At 40.7% G+C, this 15526-nt stretch overlaps 1 protein-coding gene across 1 annotated transcript in view; it reads right to left on the reverse strand.

The window, feature by feature from the left end:
• The window catches only part of IL21 (interleukin 21), a 64558-nt gene extending 51781 nt beyond the window's left edge, over nucleotides 1-12777 (reverse strand). The window contains exon 1 of the mRNA XM_039541880.1: nucleotides 12653-12777. The gene's annotated coding sequence lies outside the window, so the exon portion shown is untranslated. The remainder of the gene's footprint in view (nucleotides 1-12652) is intronic.
• Nucleotides 12778-15526: the final 2749 nt, after the last annotated feature.

Consider the following 15526-nt stretch of genomic DNA (forward strand, 5'->3'; position numbering starts at 1 on the left):
CATCACAGCCTCATTCACATATAGTAATGAAAATCATGGGGGGATGGGAGGGAGGAGAAGAATGCCAGAACACTTCTATCCCATAATCTACCCCAACGTACGCCTCTAACCCTCTAATCACTTATACTGAAAATATACTTTCAGAGAAATAACCAAGTGCGCCGATAAATGTAACATTCAAACATGGCCAATCTTACCAAGTTTCACAATGAATCGTAAATGGGAACTGAAAAAAAATAAAGCTGTTGCCCATTGTTACCGTAAATGTAAAGGAAAAGAAACACTGTAGGTGGGGATAGTCGTTCTGAGCCTTTCCTTTGGTATCTTACATATAACTGTCCCAAAAACCCCAACCGGGCTTCACCGTCAGAAATCTCCCATTCTGTAGACTTCTTGCCACAACTCCTAAACGGCTCTGACGACACAATAAGAATATAATTTGACGCATTTCACTTTTCCATGTCTGTTTACCAGATTTTCATTTCCCTGTCTGCGGTCACTTACTTGTGATCCAGTCATACAGGTGAAAAGCAGTAACATGTCTGCGGCTTTTTCTCTCTGTTTGTGTTGATATAAAGGCCTAATGTTGCCAAAAGGGTCAGAGATGGCCTTACAGTATATCGACATTGCAATTGAAGGAGTGATTGCAGCTTGAGTAGACAGCCTTAATCTAAAAATAGCAGTGAAGCCACAAGACTGTGGGCTTCAACAGGGGCTAAGAACATGAATACATATCTGGGGGCACTGAGCAGGCTTGTAGAGTATGTGCTGGAGCCTGTGCCACTGCAGCGTCACTGCTATTTTTAGCCATGCTAGATAGAAGAAAGCAAGTGCGGATATGTCTACCCGAGCTGCAATCATACTTTCAGTTGCAGAATAGACATACCTTGGAGACCCAGAATCTAAAATTTGCCACTTTTCAAAATGGTGTGTTGAATATAGTCTAATTATAATGGTTTCTTCAACCATTTGCAAGTTGTCTGTCTTACCTGGTAGCCATTCAAAGAGTAGGTTGTTGGATTTTCCTAAGGCTGAGGGACTTAATCAAGGGAGGCTGTTGGGGAAACACCAACGCATTCAACAAGTATCTGCAGTTACAGTAGAAATGACATACAGAGTTGCCTTCTGTACACGCTTGCTTTGAACACTTTGCACTTGCACATACATGTACATTCTCTCTTGCAGAGAAAAGTCATAATCATTGTGAAGCAAAAAGAAGGGGTCACATTCTATCATGTCTTTGATAGCCTTGCCTGATGTTACCATGCCACAAGTTAGCTAGATTGCATGGGACAGCAGCAAATCAGCTATCTTATTCCTCTCATTTCATATTTACCCAGAATATTATAATGCTTAGGGAACACAGAGTTGTATGGTTTCTCCGCATACACAGAGGTAGACAGTGATTAAACTGACCATTGTGTTCTCATTTGGTCACCACAACATCCAATGTGGCCTCCTTGGCCTTTGTAAGCAGTGATGGAAAGTTATTATTTGCTATGTTTCAGGTCTGATAGTAAGATTTTGGCCAATATTTTAAGACATGAGTCAATAGGTGCTGCTCAGCACTCAGTACTTTCAAAAAACAGTCACTTAGGCACCTAAGTGTCATGTCTCACATCTCAGTAACATGTCTCACTTTAAAGAGACAGTTTTGAAAATGTCAGCCTTTGTCCTTAGTGATCTTTTGATAAGATCAGTTCAATGTATAATGCCACAAGTAATCCAAACAGGGATAGGAGAATTCTCATTTTTTAGAGATGGGATGAATTCCTTTAGGCAGTACTACTAAATCCATAGATGTTCAGGGATTTATGGGAAAGCTGACGACTTTTGTTTACTCTTGACACGTTATTTATCAAGGGCCATTCTCCAAGATGCTCTGTGTAATTAATGGAAGAACAGCACTAAGTCAATTGCAAGAACTGCAAAAGTGGCAATAGGACTTTCAGAATTTGATTACACTGATTGGCCAGTAATGTGGCATTAGTGTCAAAGCTCTAAGTTGTTTGGTGAGGGTGATGGAAGTCACATAGTACTGCATCAACAAAAGGAATGAGCTGGGGCAAGAGCGTAAGGAGTTTATGGGAAAATAAACTATGGTGGGAATGACTCATGTTGAGCAACAAATGCTCTTTCAAGTTGTATTTACTTTAATCTTTTATTTTGTTCTTTCAGTCTTTGCAACATTTGCTTTTCATTCAAAGAAACAACTGTCAATTTATTTTTGGTTTTATTTCAGAAGTATCTGACTAGAATTCTCAGCTTCAAGCTGGAGAAACGTGCAGGAGTTCAGATTATGTTTCCTGTTTAAAGAACAGGAGCACATATTCGGTATGAGAGATGATCAACATAGTGGTCCACTGAAGCTCAGAGTGACCAGTGCTATGTGAAGTCACCTAGTGACTTCAAATGGGTTCTGGCTGTTGACAATATTGCCCTTTCTATAGGTTATTGTTCAGTGAGTCCAAATATATTTTTATATCAACCAGGAATTTGGATCTTTAGTCATAAAGCTATTATATACAAACTGCCATTATGTTTTACTGCTGAAACAAATTCTAGCCCATAGCATATAACAATGATCACATTGCTATTATAATTTCTATGGTATCGTAGTGTACACAGCAATTTACAGATACATTAAGGTTCCTCTCTAGAGGATGTTGCAATATAAGGCCCTGTCTTCATGTGGGGGTGGTGATGGGGAAGGTGGTGGTAACTCAAGATAACCAACTTGAGGTAAAATCTTTGTGATGACAAGGCAGGCTGTAGTTTTCACATGAGTTAGCAGGTTAAGTAAAGAACAGACTCCGAATATAGTCTTTAACTCTATCTGCTAACTTCTGTGAAAATTACAACCTGCCTTGTCATCATTAGGATTTTAACCTCAAGCTAGCTAACTTGAGTTGAGAATACACCTTTTCCCCCAGTTGAGACCAGGCCAAAGGGTGTGAATCTATAGCCCTTACCACACGTATAGTCCCTTTGATTATAATGGGTCTAATCACACAAGTAAGAGCTGCAAAACTTTTAGCTGAAGGACAACCAAAGTTGACAGACAAAATAAACTTGTCAGAAAACCATCCTTAGCTGGGTCTTGATTCCAGGGAATTTCCCTTCTAAAATATAACCCGACCACTTTATTTATTGGTCATTTGAATAATGTAACATTACTTGAATTGTTTGAATAATGGGGGGAAACAGGTTTGTATATAATACATTTGAGGTGCTGGTATTTGTAAATAACTTAATTCTGCCCCTCTTTAAATATTACGTATGTGTCTGTACATTATTTTTCTAATACCAGACAAAGATGTGGAATGGAGTTCGCCTATCAGGTAAGATCCATTTATGAAGGGGGCTATTTAACATTGTTAAAGGACCTTCTTCCCCTCCCTGAACAATCTCTTTGAGGAAGAGTATAAGTAGATGTTTATTGGCACCTATTGTGTGTATCTACCTTTTAAAGGACTACTTGGGGATAATGTGACACACACAGATGGGTGCTGTCTGGAATGATAAACTCTAGAAACCTTTCTGGATATCCAAGGGGATGACCTGGATCTAGGGATTTGATAAGCAAGTCTATAGGAAATGGAAGAGGGGATCTTGGGGACAATATGGCGAAGGCTGACTAGAGTGGTCAGAGATGGAAAGACAGCTTTAAAGAGATATACAGTTTTCTATTCATTTTACTGTAACTAACTTGAGACGGCCGTATGTAGTTATGAAGACACCCCCAAAATCCCAGTCAATAGGCATGGGAAAGAGATCTTCTCCCATTGATGTGTGCTACCTGGGATTGCAGTCAGACCAAAGAAGAAAGATGTTAGAGTTGTCTGAAAGTGAAAAAACTTTATCCAAATTACTATGTTAAAAAAAGAACGAGGAAACTAGATAGCAGCTCAACAGACAATATTTGTTAAACACAAAATATGTAGCAAGTACTTCAATAATTCTTCAGTTTCTTTTTTAAAAAAGTGTAATGTGGGTGGGTGGATTTGTGGAGAGGTAGAAAACATTTTACATTTAAAAAACTAAGTGTTTTAAAACTTACCTGGAGGAATCACCCTATGGATGAAAAATGGTAATCAATTTTCTATGCCTGTGTTATCCTTGGTGCCTCTGCTGAGATTGCAGACTAGTGCCAAGTAGTTAGAAAAGCCTTAACTAGGAAAACAGAGCTAGTTTTATGCGAATTTGGTAAAGAGCAGCCATGGAATGGAATGATCCTGGCTTTATTTAACAAAATACTCAAACATCTTAGAATCTGCAGAAGAAACTTTGACTTGCAATGGAGTCTGAAGTCTTCTTAAAACACACCCACTCCCCCCACCCTGCCTCTGCAGCATAGAATCTTTCTCCAAGTTACTCGGCCTTAAAAGTTTAAATGTCAGTACAGAAGCTACATGCACACTCTTGAAAAGACAACAGTAAATAAAACTGTTTGTTTATTGTTTAAAGAGAAAATAATATGCTTGTGGTGATGCACTTTTTGACGCAGTAAGGAATGGGACTACAAAGGAATCTTAAAACATACGTTATTGTTAGACCAAGTGCAGGTCTTACCTAATGTGTAGTACATTTGGTGACTTGTTTTGGGGGCTTCTCTTTCTCTTTGAAAATGGACTGTGACCTACTAACACACACTCTCCTGTAGCACTACACATGTGATCAAACATATTTCACCCTTGCAAAAAAAGCTAAATTAGAAAAAAGAGCAGTTCATCCATCAGGCTAAGAACATAATTTTTAAAGCTGATTTACAATGAAATCAAAAACTTATGTGGTGGGAACTTGCAATCCTCAATCACGAGTAGGTTTTTGCAGAATCAGGGCTACATTCTGCTTTTTTCAACAGGATGATCCTGTATCCAAATTGCATTTTGCTGGTGTTTAAAGAATTAGTAAGGAGTTCAGGGGTACTCCCAGAAGAATTTTCTTCTAAAATTCCTGGCCCTTTATTCAATGAGGTGCATTCATTCCAAAAGGAAAAATGTTTGCTCTTCAGGAGATTTGTTAAGAACATGAATTATAGGCCATGCACAGTGGTGAGCTGGAGCAGGTTCCCAAGAACCGGTTGCTAAAATTAGACCTCCATGGAGAACTGGTTGTTAAAGGGCCAGGGGGTGGGCAAAGAACTCCGGTCCGTGAGCTGGACCATCCTGTTGCTCCCAGGATTCCCAGCTGGGGAGGCTGAGGTTCCCCCAGCCCTTCCCCCGCTTCCCCCCAGCGGCAGTGTGGCCAGCCACCGGCATCAGCTAGGCAGCTCAGCTGAGCTCCAGAGTTGCTTTGAGCTGCCAGCAAGGTAAGGGGGGAGGGGGCTGCAAGCTCTAGGGCTGCTGGGGGGGCAAGTGGGGCAATTTGCCCCAGGCCCTACAAGGGCCTACGGCCCCACAAGTATGTCTCCACCTGCCCCGGCCCCTCCTCCGCTCCCCCCCCTTAAATCAGAACTTTTTATAGGGAACCGGTTGTTAAAATTTTGGCAGCTCATCACTGGCCATGCAGGTAGTGAAGCCTATAGTTAAAGTTGCCTGACACTTTCCATTATAAGACCCTGTTTTCAGTTGCTTATAACTTTATCAAATTTTACCCGTTCTAGCAGAAATTTTCCATGCTGGGTGTCAGGCTCAGGCTGTTGTGTTTATTGTTCTTTTTAAAGCTTCAGGTAAAATGGTTTTGCTGTTTCTGAGAATTAGATTAGGGGAAAATATGTTGTTTTGACCATGTTTTTAAAGGGGAAAAAGAAAAATTTACAACCATTTTTGCTGAGCTGCTCTAACGCCTCCATACTTCAGAACAGGAACATGAAATTTGGCAGGGATCTGCCAGGATATCAGCAATGTGGCTTTAGCTGTTCCTATAATTTTTCTTCCAAATTTGGCTGTGTTATAAGTAAGGCCCTGCAAAAATTGTTACTTTTATTTAATTAATGGTAGCATCATGGGTAAGTATTGGAATGTCCATGGGATATGCATGGCTGCTGAGTCTCCCCCGCTTCCTCAGAACTGCTGAGATTTTTCCAACAGCAAGGAGGCAGAAGCACGGATAAGGCCATAGTTGCTCATGGGGGTTTAGTTAGCTGGTCACATCCTGGATGGAGGTGGCAGGCCAGTCCCATCAGAGAGAATAGGAGAGTGACAGGCTGAGGGGGGGAATCCGCCATTTAATCAGGTGTGTGAGGGGGTCCTGCCCCGGTGAGGGGATTTGGGTGAGGAGATGGGATAGATTCACACACACACACTCACAGCCGTGGATCTCAGTCTTAGCTCCTCACCAGCTGGTGCTGTGGTGTCTCCAAGCACCATTGTGGGGTAGGCCAGGCCACAGATCCTAATTGCCACACATTGTCAGCACCACCCCCTCTCCCCTCTGGCCAGCCAGGAAGCAGCAGTAGCAGTCTGGGCCAGAGCTATGGAGTGAGCTGGGCCTTGATCCCTGCCTTTGGGCTGGGCTGGGCTGTGTGGTGAGACACCCCCTGTCCTGACATGCCCCCTCATTTCCTTGGATAGTACCAGCCTGCCACTTCCCTGCTCCACTCTGGGATGGGAATGGCCCACTAGCAGCCAAATTACACCTCCCTGCTGTTGGAAAAATCATGGTATTGGGCTAATTTAATGATTTCCATGCAATCCGTGAAATTGTGATTTACACAGAGTACTAGTTATAAGTCTCTCAAAAAACTCAGTTCACACATGCTCAAGAGACCTGTTAGAGTTTGGCATCTAAATTCTCAGATGAATCCCTCTGCAGCGAGCATGCTCTGCCTCAGCCTGCCGGGGCTGAGCAGGACTTTCCCTGCAATTGCTCCTCTTGGCACTGGGCCTGCTGTGGCACCAGAGCTGAGAACAGCAAGATTCTCTGTCCTGTGCTCTCCATGCTCCCTTGAGGAAGCTGTCTCACTAGAAAGCAGAGGAATGAGGAGAAAAGAGGGGGACATCAGGAAAGAGTTGCAAGGCAAGGGTAGAAGTTGGGGGTAGAAGCTGGGAAGGGGACAGGGAAGGGAGGCGGCATAGGAGCCTGGCGTGGAGGGGGGTTAGACACAGGAGTTGGGGATTGGAAAGGATAGGAGCTAAGGGGTGGGAGTTAGGAGACAGGGACCAGAGCTGGTGTGGAGTGGAGGATAAGAGCAGAGAGGCATGGGGTAGGGGAAGAAGGATTTGTAACCACTGGAGAGCTCCCCTACAGAGCTTGGAATTAAAAACATTATTTCTGAGTTTCAACATCACTTTTCTGTCAGAAAATAGTTCTGAAACCCACTGGCAAAGTGTGCATCTCTGTCTCCTAATAGTGGCAGGTCTACGTAGAGGAAACAGCATTCTATGGCTACCAGTTAATTTGTTAGCTCAAGTGATTTGTGTTAGCTCAACGGATTAGTAATTTGTGCTGTGGACCTAGACAGCCCAACTCAGCTGATGACCAGGTGGAGATGTGGTGAGACAACTTTAACAAGGGGCTCTCATCTTTGGGACAAAAATGATCTTCCTTGAAATCTATAAAGGTAAGCCATAACATCGGGGATTATTTGGATATTATTAAAGTTCTACTGTGTTTCCCCTATGCCCCTTAGGAGGAGGTCTGTCCCAAAGCCTCAAAATCCTTTCAACACCTTCTCCCTCCTTTTTAATTTTACTATTTCCACTCAAGACTCCACATCATGCCAACTCTCATTGTCGAGGATGGCTGCACGTTGCTTCCAACAGGTCTCATTACTGCCACTCTTCAAATGGTCAGTGGGCCTTATAAAACAACATAAGGCAATATGTTGCCTCCACAATACTCCCAGCCCAGCTAGCTGAGGAGCAAAATCCACAGTACTATTTCAGCCTCTGGTCCCCTGCATAGCAAAAGACCAAGATACTATTTTGCTGGTCATCCTGTTTTATGCTAAATAACAGAAGAAATCAGTATGAGCCCCTGTTAAAGCAGCTGTGATAACCACGGGTAATTCATGAATAATATCACAATGGCCTCAATTCATTTCAAATGGCAACTATTAAAGCAAAGCTTCTAGAAATATCACCTAGTATTGATATAAAGGAATCTTAGTCTTAAAAATGAGTTAAACTGAATCTTTTCACACAAAGATTGAAGATACTCTGTGTGGTAGTATGAGTTTTCTTTACGTTCCTTCCAGTATATAAGAGTTAACAGAAATAGTGGCATATTCACATGCCTACACACGCATGCATTTTCTCTTTTATTCCACTTAGCCTTCCACGGCTAGCCCCCATTTGGCTACAGTCTACTCCTGCTTTCATACCTGACCAAATATTATTTCTAAAAGTTAGGGATTGACAAGATACACGTGAAATAAACAATTCCATTATTTTATTGTTGAAACTCTCCTGCTTCTAATCCCCATTTCTCATTCTGCTATCCCCAGTGCTTGCTGCATTATGGCTAATTTGGCATGTGAGCTTCTTCGGCCCCGGATCTTGACTTCCTACAGGTCTTTGAATCACCTTGCAAAAATACGTTCTCAAGCTACATATTATAATTTAAAGTAAACTACCCTATCACCACCAGAATGACATTTCTTAAAACGCTTTACTACAGCAACAAACCTCTCAATGAAAAGAACATCCACTTTCAGATGACATTTGCTTTTGATGAGCCCTAACTGTTCAAGTGTTACAAGTTCTAAAATAGTATATTCAAGGCTCAAATTCCTCCTTAATGTCACTCTGTTGCCTTCAGTGGTGTGATGCCAGGAATAAATGTAATCCAAAAATGTTATGACAAGTTTTTACCCAGTATTAAAAAAAACTGTACAGATCAGTGTGCAGTTTCAGCCAATAAATGTCAACAAATGTTCACTGGAAAATTATACAGAAAATTTGTACAGAAATAAACAAAGGAATATGAATATAAATAAGGTCACAGGAATTGCATGGTATGCATGCTATTAGCTCCAAGTTTTTTTGTTTTAATTAATTACAACATACCTCCTTTATTCTGCTGTTGAAGATTTTATCAAGGACTTCCATCTTTTGCTCATTAATAATAGATGACAAAACAAAGGAAGTAAAGCACATGCATGGAAAATTTAAACTCAAAACCACATTATCCTGTGTGCCTGCAAACTTTACAAGATGCCCAATGAGCTTCTGAGACGGTAATGCCACATATGTCACTTGCCTGGCTTAGAAAGGACAGAAGCTGCGTGTCAGTGTTTAAAAGGTCAAATGGAAAGTTGAGAATTGAAACTCATTTGCTGTGTAAATCTGCACTGGTGGTCTGAATCAATAAACCAGATAATCACACAAAGCCCCCTGTGCAGACTTTTAATTACACTAAGTTGAAAGGTGTACGATATATATTTTATAATACTGTACTAAAAAAATAGACAAGTAGTATTATAAAATATATATCTACTCAAGCTGGGAATCACACCTCCCAGCTGCTGCATAGACATATCCTAAGGCTTAGTGTACACTACAAAGTTTTGTCAGCACAGCTGTGTCTAGAAGTATGAAATAAAATTCACACCCCTTATCCGACAAAGTTATGCTGGCAAAAAATCCAATGTAAACGCAACTATGCCAACAGAAAAGTGCTTCTGTCGGCTTAGCTAATGTCGTTCAGAGAGATGGGTTATCTAAACCAGCAGGAAAATTCCTGTGAGCTTATTCTGCATCCACACTAGGGGGCTCTGCTGGCATAGCTGTATCGACAAAGAATTTGAGGGAGATTTTCAAAAGCACCTAAGGGAGTTATCTCATCAAAGGTGTTTGTTTTGGGTCTGTGCCTATCCAATGAAACAGTTGTGAGTGTGAGGGATGTGCTTAAATTTATAATGTCTTTTTTCCAAAGTGCATTTGTGTCATTGTATTGTTATGATTTGGGTTAAACCTCTTTGTAATTGCGGGTGTAACTGACGCTCTTAATTTAAGGCAGTTGTAGGGAGCTGGCTCCTTTATGTAACCAGGTAGCTGAAACAATAGCAGCCACTATCACATACACGTCACTGCCTTAAAAAATGGTACATATGTGTAGCGGGCTTTTGCTGGATATTGTTTTGTGAAGGTTTGTGTCTTTAGCTATGTCCACGCTACAGGTGTTACAGCAATGTAGCTATGCTGTAATCCCACAGTGTTGGCACAACCTAGAGTGACAGAAGAGGTTTTTCCATCACTGTAGGAACTCCACCTCACCTAGCAATGGTAGCTAGGTCAACGAAAGCATTCTTTCTTCGACCTAGCTGCATCTACTCTGGGAGTTAGGCTGTCATAGCTCAGGGGGTGGGTTTTCACGTACCTGAGCTCTGTAATTATGTCAACCTAAATTTTTAGTGTAGACAAGGACTGTGTGAAAAATAACAGGAGAATCTGAGAGAGAAGGTGGAAAGCCAAGGACACAGCCTGGACAAGCTCTGAGAGTGTGACCCTGAAAAAAGCCTAGTGAGAGAGCTTTTGGGGAAGAGTGCTGGTTCAAAGAGGCTTGGAGCAAAGAAACTCTCTCGTTGTTTTGATTCCTCCTGTACTCAGGGAAACCGGTTAAAACTGCACACAGTTAATTCCCTCTTTCAGAAACTCAATTAAGGCACCACTGCCCAGTCACCAAGGAGTGTCTTTCTCTTGGACTCTCCTGCTCAGCACACCCTTCTCTTTTATTACCTTAGTCCCTGGACATTTCACCTTGAGAAGGGAATCCGTTAGCACAAAACTGCTCATCTAGAGGACCATGTGGTCTTGAAAGGTGCACCTGTGCATTAATTCCCTTTTATACAGCAGTTCTGCAGCACAAAGTAACCTCAAAAAAGGTTTGATTGTCCATCCAGACAAAGGAGAGTGCTTTTACCCAGTGTGTCTCAGTATGGTTCCTGCATGAGGTCACTTTAACTTTTTCTATGGAAAGTTTCATACTGAATGCTTATACATTGATGACTCATAACATGTATGACCTTAGCATCTTTTGCTTTAATAATATAGATATACTTGCACACAGTGAGACAAAAGAACAACATATACAGTGACTCCTCTTCCAACACAGCTTATCTGACAAACACAGGCATGAGTACAGATTGCACATAAGGGTAAATCTCAGACTCATAGACTTTAAGGCCAGAAGGGACCATCATGATCATCTAGTCTGACCTCCTGCACATTGCAGGCCACATAACCTCATCCACCCACTCCTGTAATAGATCCCCCCGAACCTTCAGCCCTGTGTGCTTGCTTAGGAAGCAAAGAAACACTCTTGGGCCTTGTCTATGCTTAAAAATTGTGCTGGTTTAACAAAACTATTTCATTAAACTGGCAGAAACCCCTGTGTGGACACTTTAACATCAACTTAATACTGATTATATCTATTTAGCTTGCACCTGTACTGACACAAACTAAACAGCTATAAACCGGGTTTAAAACAAATTAAGAGTGTTCATACAAGGCTTTGCATTAATTTAACTGACTCTGTCTAAAATAACACCTTTCATTAAACTGGTATAAATCTGTGTTTAGCAAAGAGAATGTGAAGGTGCAAAGAGAGTGGGAGGAGATGTAGGATGAGATGAAAGAGACGTTTTGCAGATCAAGACTTGACTAGAGATTTGAACACAGAGCTACGCAAAGGCAGGGGAGCAGCCAGCTTCAGAATTGGAATTTGTCCAGGATACCAAGATTTAACAACACAGAAGGTACTGTGGAATCCTTGGTGACCACAAGCAGGCAGGCTCTCTGACTTGTCCAATTGAAAAGATTGCTATATTGACTACTACAGAAAGAAATTAATATAAACAATGTCATGCCAAAGGTGATAAGAAAATAAAGGTTGGAATTTTATTTCAGTAAACAGAGAGAGATGGGATAAAGAATGGTCTAATTCCAGAGGAGAAAAGATTTAGAAAACAAATATTTATATTCTTGAATAAAGCAACAGTAAAGTGTAGCCAATATATAGTTTTGCTGTTGCTTTGTTCAATAATATAAATATTTGTTTACTATTTACACATTAAAGGAAGCAAACTGGCAGAGACCTGGGGAGACATCAGAGGGAAGAAGCTGCTCTATTTCATGCTCCCCACTGCTATAGGAGACACAAATAAAAACAAAACAAACAAATCTCCCCTTCCCCCCCCCCCATGCAAAACCAACTGGTGAAAACAATGCTTCTCTGTAGTTGGCTAAAATGTTGTTCCACAGATCCAATTGCATGTTATGTACCAACTTATTGTAGCTGTATTTCACAGCTTTTTTTCATACTTGTATTTTGCTTTGACGGTCTTCATCATGCAAGGGGCATCTCTTCCCAATACAAGATAGTTATGTTGGGAAGTTGGTATCCTAACTGCTAGTTGGTATAATGGCTAGAGAAGTATTTACAAGTTTTCGTGACTGCTGTGTGATCTATCCAGTTAGACAGAGTTCTGTGGTTCATTGTGCCATTACAAACCTGGTTGGTGAGGTACAGTAGAGTATGACACAATGCAAAGTAATAGTTTGTTTTCAATGTTATATTATATCCATCCAAAATATTGACTAGCTCAATTGTAGTTCAAGTACTCTCTAAAAGACTGGTTAATAGCTATACATGATAGTTCAAATCCATGGATAATTAAATAACGAGGTATCTCCTTGTGGATGTTTAGCTGTCAACTCAATCTCAACATTGTCAAAACAGAGCTCTTAATCTCCCTTTCCCTACTTACTTTCTCTATCGTTGTGGACAATGCCAACATATTGCCAGATGCTCACACTCAAACTAGGTGTCCTGTTCAACTTGAATCTCTCTCTAGTCTTCACATCCAGGCTGAGTCTAAATCTTGCTGATTTTTTTTTCTGCACAACATCTGTAAGATAAGAGAGGCTTTATCTGTCTACAAAACTAAAACTTTCATCCAGAGTCTCATCTCAATTACTGCAACATCGTTTCAGCTTTTGTCAGGGCCAGCGATCTTGCCCCACTTATATTCATTCAGAATGCTGTTGCAAAGATCATTCTTCTAGGCCATCACTTTGACCATGACAGCCCTCCTTTGCATCCTCCACTGGCTCTCCATTTTCTATTGCATCAAATATAAGCGACTTGTTTTCACTTTACAGGTCCTTCATGACCTAGCCTCCCTCCACCTATCATCTCTCCTTCACAATCAAGAAGTAGACTTCTGCCTCCACTTGACCAATGAATAGTGCCAGCCTCTATAGCCCACTTGTTAAATTTGTAAACAAGACCTTTGTGCTTTCCCTATGCTGACCCTCAAGTTTGGGAAGTGCTCCTCAAACATCTACAAAGCTACCTCCTTATCCACATTCAAAACCTCAAAACTCTTCTTTTCATTGATGCCTACAAAATAACTTGACAACCATTAGGCTACTAGTATGCCAAGACTAGAGCCTGTCATGCTGACCAATATTGTTTCCTTGTACTCCCCTGTCTGTCTAGATGCAAATGTCTCTTTGTATTTGGATGGTAAGGACTTTGGGGCAGGGGCCCATCTTTTGGTTCAGTTTTTGTACAGCACTTTATCCTGGTGCATGACTAGGGCTCTAGGTGCTGTGGCAATACTAAAATAAATAAATAAATCTCTAGAAACACAATAAACATCATAACTTAAAAGTTAGTGTGGAGAAAGTAGTCCATTTTTTTAAAGAGACAAATTACTGTGAACAAACCAAGTGTGTCAGTGGAAACTGCTCTAATCATAACTAGTATGAAAAGATTTCATGTTTGTCAAATCTTATGCCACCTCATTGAAATTGCAAAAGTTCAAAGTGGCTCCTATTTTCTTCCTGCCAGTACTGTCACAAGTGTCCTAGAAATTATTTTCCATTAAACAGATTCAGTTTCAATCATCGCTTCAATTGTTTCAAAAACAATTTTTTTTAAAATTTTTTTTTTGGAGCAGCTCCGCAGAGGGCCAGCTATTTCACACTAATCACAAGGCCCCCTCCTTCCTTTGGTTAGTATGCTTCCTTTGGCCACACCATTCTTTGCCTGCTCATGGACCCTGTGATGAAGTGGCTTTTAAGAGATTGTTTGGGATTGGGGATGGATTTGCTTATCCTTTTGAGGTTCAGTTCTTTAGGCTAGTCTGCTGTTTCCTGTTGTGTGTGGTAGGAATGTGTAAGTGAATGTGATATGGAATGGACACTAGTGAATTATTCTTTTCTTTTTGTTTAATCACTATAGTGTGTTCTTGCTTTCTATCCTTCCTAGGAAAAGGACAAATAGGTAAACCCATATCCTCATGTAAAAGTCGGAGTTGGTGGCTGCCAGGCTCGTAATGAGAGGAAGAACCAGATCAGTTAAACCCTGTTGGAGGCACAGGTGTAGCAAGTTAACAAATGGGAACTAGATGCACCGAAGCAGGGCAAAAGCCAGAAATTTCAAGAGAAGAGTTGGGATAGCTAGAAAAGTTTTATGTTTCAGAATTGGCTGGGAGTCTGATATCGTTTTTGAGCCAAGTGTCATATACCATTCTTATAGCCTTTGTTTTGGTTTTGGTTCTTTTCCCTGTAGTGGAGAGGACAAATAAATTATATTTTACCCTATTTTGGAGCATTGTTTTCTGTAAAAGCTGACCAGGCCACTTGGTCTCTGAGACAGCCCTCAAAAAGCCATAAGATACCAACCTTGCAGTGTTTCTGCATAAGCACTTAGGCGGTCTCTGGGGTGTGATGTTCCAATGGCTCCCTTCCCTCCCTCCTATAACTTTAGACTGTTAATTAGCCTGTCTACTCCTCCTCTTCCTCTCTTGCACAGTAGGTGGCTTTTTGGAGGAGATAAGAGGGACCTATAAGCTCTCTGGCAATGTCTTAAGTTACCTTCCCCGCTCAGAGCATGTACTTGTATATATGCCATTTACATTACTTTGTAAAACATTGCAAACCTCAAGCATTCAGATATCATGAGCCAGGGACCAAATTATTAAACTGACTTAAAAATCATGGTTTAAAAAAATAAATCTGAGCCTCTAGAGTGCACTCCACATTTTAAAGCTTTTCTCCACAACCATGAGGGCTGCTGCTTCTTTTCTTTTCTTTTTTTTAAACATATATAATGAATGTGGAGATTATCATGCAATTTCTTGATTTCAGGATCTTGGGCTTTAAGAAATATACTAAAAATCATCACACTCATGATAAAATTGTGAGAATTGGCAATACTGTTCTGTATCTTCCAGTATCGAACTTCTTCCAAACCATGATGTTACAAGTATTAGATCACAGTTTTAGCAGTTTGAATATTAGTTGTTGAATTTATTACCTGATGAATTTTCTTACCCACCCACCCCTTTTAATTAAATTAATCAATTTGATCAGCTCTCAGTACAGACCAGTTATTCATGACATGTTCCCCCTCCCACCTCATTGTACATAACATGAGTTTATAGTGAAATATAAAAGGTCACTTTCAACCCTGGAATATCTGTAGTCAAATCTACTCAAGCAGTTTTTGAAAAGTAATACCTCAGAAACTTTAGAAATAAGCTTTATTTAGATAAATGTATAATTACAGCTCACACTGTCTGTACTTAATAAAGGTATCTGCAGGAAAAAAGTAAATCTGTTCCTTTAGAATC

This window comes from Mauremys reevesii, linkage group 5, assembly GCF_016161935.1.
Source record: "Mauremys reevesii isolate NIE-2019 linkage group 5, ASM1616193v1, whole genome shotgun sequence".
In the NCBI taxonomy this organism is placed as follows: Eukaryota; Metazoa; Chordata; order Testudines; family Geoemydidae; genus Mauremys; species Mauremys reevesii.